This window comes from Dermacentor albipictus, chromosome 6 (genome assembly GCF_038994185.2).
Source record: "Dermacentor albipictus isolate Rhodes 1998 colony chromosome 6, USDA_Dalb.pri_finalv2, whole genome shotgun sequence".
In the NCBI taxonomy this organism is placed as follows: Eukaryota; Metazoa; Arthropoda; class Arachnida; order Ixodida; family Ixodidae; genus Dermacentor; species Dermacentor albipictus.
The window spans coordinates 123,039,976-123,043,762 of record NC_091826.1 but is presented as its reverse complement, the minus strand read 5'-3'; the positions used below and the strand labels follow the sequence as shown (position 1 = coordinate 123,043,762).

At 50.1% G+C, this 3,787-nt stretch overlaps 1 pseudogene; it reads right to left on the bottom strand.

Annotated features, from left to right (window-relative positions):
- Nucleotides 1-447: 447 nt before the first annotated feature.
- On the bottom strand, nt 448-3,402 carry LOC139047115 (uncharacterized; annotated as a pseudogene).
- Nucleotides 3,403-3,787: the final 385 nt, after the last annotated feature.

Here is a 3,787-nt window from a genome sequence, read left to right as displayed (position 1 = left end):
TTCATAAAGATGTGCTAATTAGTTCCAGAGTTATTGAGGTCTAATTAGGTAATTCATGTGTATGTCTGAGGAAAAGCCTGGAGAAATACCAAGACGCCGTGTGAAGCTGAAATTCACTGTGATGATCCTTTGATAGATATCCCAGGGGGCTAAAGAGCCCTTTGTTTAAATTTCCCTTCCAAAAAATTTTTACACAACTTTGAATTTGATGTACCCAGTAATGACCACATTCATCAAAAATTAATTGCCTATTATAAATTAACTAAACCAGCTATCAAAAAAAGAAGCCTGTTACCCCCTGGCAAAATCATTCAGGAACAGAATTAAAAAAAACGGCACGCAAATCTGAAGAACGGTTCTTGAGATATCGCTTTTCTAAGCACCACTACTAGCGAAAAAATCAATTCTGAGAAAACGGGCTTTGAAAGTTGAACACTGTATTTTTTATTAGAAAGCTCCTGCAGAGTAGCTTGAAGTGTCCCTGTGCACTCTTTTCTTGTTCTGCCTCACTTCCACCTTTTCTTGGTGTCGTTTGGTGTTTTTTTTCAGCCGTAGCACATGTTTTTCAAGAGCTCGCTGGATGGCCAGGTGACCTGGCTGGAGCCCAATGGAGACTGATATTACTTCGGTTGCTTTCAAGCAGCCAGCATTGTAACGCAGCACCGCTTCATGCAGTGCTGTTTCTACGGCAATCAAGGATGCTTGCTGTTCTTTTGGCATCAATGACCAAAGGACAGAGTGGAAGGACTCCGATGCATTCTGAGTCTTTGCTCCCATGCAGCGCTGGAGAAGCGACTTCTGCGAAAGCCGCTGGTAGACAGGCAACATAGCTGCAGCAACGTAGTCTGGAAGGTTGTGCTTGTGCTTGGGCTGTGGCTCACCTTCCGCCTCTGCTGCTTTGTGTCGGCACCACGATTCAGCTCCCTCTGGGCAAAGTTCATGGCGAGGGTCACGGTCGGTCGATGTGACGTGGTGATACGTTGCCATCACAGCACGCTGCATTGCTGCCACATCACTGGAGTTGTTCCTCAGGGCCCAACCACAATAGTCTGTGAGCTTCTCAATTAGGTGTTTTGTCAACTTCCCCTTCCCACTTAGTGGCTTGTCACTCTTCTTGACAATATTACGTAGTCCACTTCCTATTCTCTTTTGCACATGGTTGAGACATTCTTCTTTTGCAATTGGCACAATCCCGTAAACATTCTCATCTGTGAGGGCAGAGAAGGTACAGCTGTCCCCATCAGACACCAGGGTTGTGTAACGCAGGCCATGCCTGGATATGGGCCGCTTGAAGAGAGTCAGGCCTGCTTCCACCTCCATGCTTCCAGATTTTGCATCTGTGTTCTTCTGGCTGGTACTGGTGCCAGTTGTCGTATGCTACATCTCCAGGTTTGGGCCCTGTTTGGCACCCAAGGCAGTGGTTCGATAGAACTACAGCATCTAAAATAAGACCTGTATGGAAGTCAATTACAGATCCCACTCCAATGTGGGATGTGTGCCCACGCTTGTGCCACGTTCCGTCGTACACCACAGTGATGTCTTTGCAAAAGCTGGGGTCCATTTCTTTATACGCGCTAATAAGGAGTTTTAGTGTTGGGGACGCAAGCAGCTTGCGTACGCGAGAACTAGGGGCGACGTTACTGCGCATGCGCAGACCGCTACGTCTACTTGCGTCCTTGGAGCGGCCGGAAACATCGCTGCCCCTAAGAGGTCACGTTGCCCACGTGACTCTTGCGGTGTAGGAGAACTTACGAGTAGCTAGCGGGTAGATAATCTAATAAATCTTTCGCTAAGTGTCGACAGACGTCGTTTTTATGTGTGTTAGAGAGGTTTAGTGTGTCTGGTATTCGGATAAACGCAGTTGGGGTGTTGGGGCGGAGCCATAAACGGGAGCGTCCTGCTTGGTGCATCCACCTGGCGGCGCAAAGCTCAAATCGACAAAAGCAGCTAATATTGCTGTAACCAAGTCTATTCTACTTCGCTGCTGGTGTAAATTATCGGCACTGGCTTAATTGTGTTGCTGCCAAAAATTTATACTCGCAGCAAAGTAAAATACACTTGGGTACTGCAATATTAGCTGTTTTGTCTGTTTGAGCTTTGCGCCACCAGGTGGCAGCACAATGCAGGCCGCTCTAGTTCATGGCTCCGCCCCAACGCCCCAGCCTGCGTTTACCCGATTACTGGACGCTGTAAACCTCTCTATTAACTGCTTCTAATAAAAAGAGTTTAATGTACTTTACTTCATATGCTTCATTTCATATTTTATAACATGATAACGCAGCAACGATCAGACGTTGGTGGTGCTGCGAGCGCATGCGACCTCATTGCGGTTTGCGTTTGGGGCCGCTAACCTATAACACGTTTCTGTTTGCGTACGCAAACGCACCCAAGCGCTTGGGGCCCCAACGCCTTGCGTCCCCAATACTAAAACTCTCTAATAACTGCTGCGGCAGAATTAGCGTAAAACGTATCCAAGGCGTGGGCCTCTCGCTCCCTGAACGTCTCCTTTAAATGCTTTTGAAACGTCTTGTGGTGCAGACCTCTGTAAGAGACGTTCATAGCAGCCCAAAAATCGTTGAGAGCCGTTTGGCCCTTTCCTATTTGCTTCATAGCCATCATGGCGCGGACGTTGACTTCGAAAGCCTGCGTGTCCTTTTTGCGGGGCGATGACCACAAACTCTCAATTGTGCCACAAGAGGGGCACACGACTTCGAGTTTTGTCGCCAGTCCAAGCTTGGTGCTCTCTCTCACAGTCAAACCACCTTCCAAGCAATATCTGCACACTGTGCAGCGGAGCAGGGTGTTAAAAACGTCCATCTGAACGATAGCAAAATGTTCGCCTTCACTTGTAGGTGTAGCTGCAGGTGTAAGAGTCGGCTCCATGAGTTGAAATTTCTTCCGGGTCGCTGGCATGGTGCAGTGTTCAGCGCGAAGGGCATCACGGCGTTTAGCATTGGCGTCGATCTCTTCCTTAGTTAGAAAACGCGTCCGCAGATGAATGGTCGACGGTCCGCTCACGCTCGATGGCACCGGTTCACAACACGAGCTGGGTCCGGCGATCTCGGAAAAACTCGATGTGCTTGTGGCTCCACGCACACTCAATGTGTCGGATTGTTGATCGGCGACATCCGATGGCACAGTTCGACCGTTGCAAGCACCTACGTAGTCGGCACTCCCCGCAGAATATCGGACGCTGGATGGTCGGACAAGCTGCATAGCGCGCTTCCGCGCACCGAACTTCTTCACTGTCTTGCGCTTCGTTCTCGACATTGCGTGCAACATTGAAAAAGGCTACAGAACTGGCGAAAAAAAGAAAAAGCAGGAAAAATAATCGAAAACATAGCACAAGGCGATGAGCAACTCGCAAGCAGACGCCTATCGAGGCGCACCGAGCAAGCGGCAGCAACGAGGCGAGTGCGGCGGGCGCGCAACCGATAAGAGGAGCCGTCGCCGCCGCCCGCGCAGCAGCCAATGGCAGGCGCACGTTGGCCCGCGGGATTTGAATGCGCTGCTCTGGCCAATCAGCGCTCCGCATCGCATCGAGGGAAAACGCCAATAGCGCCTCAACCGCGCCGCCGACGCCATTTTGCACGGCAGCAAAACACAGATAAAGAATTCACGGTCAAAACGACACCAAGATGGCGCGGGCAGGCCGCATGGGCCGGAATTGGCGTGCGCGCGAAGTTTGTCTTCGTTTCGGCATTTGCGCGTGTTTTGAGAGCTGGGGTGGCGTCAAAAGTAGCGTTTTTTTAGAGCGCAGCTCTTTGGCGTCCGTTCCTGGGTTTCG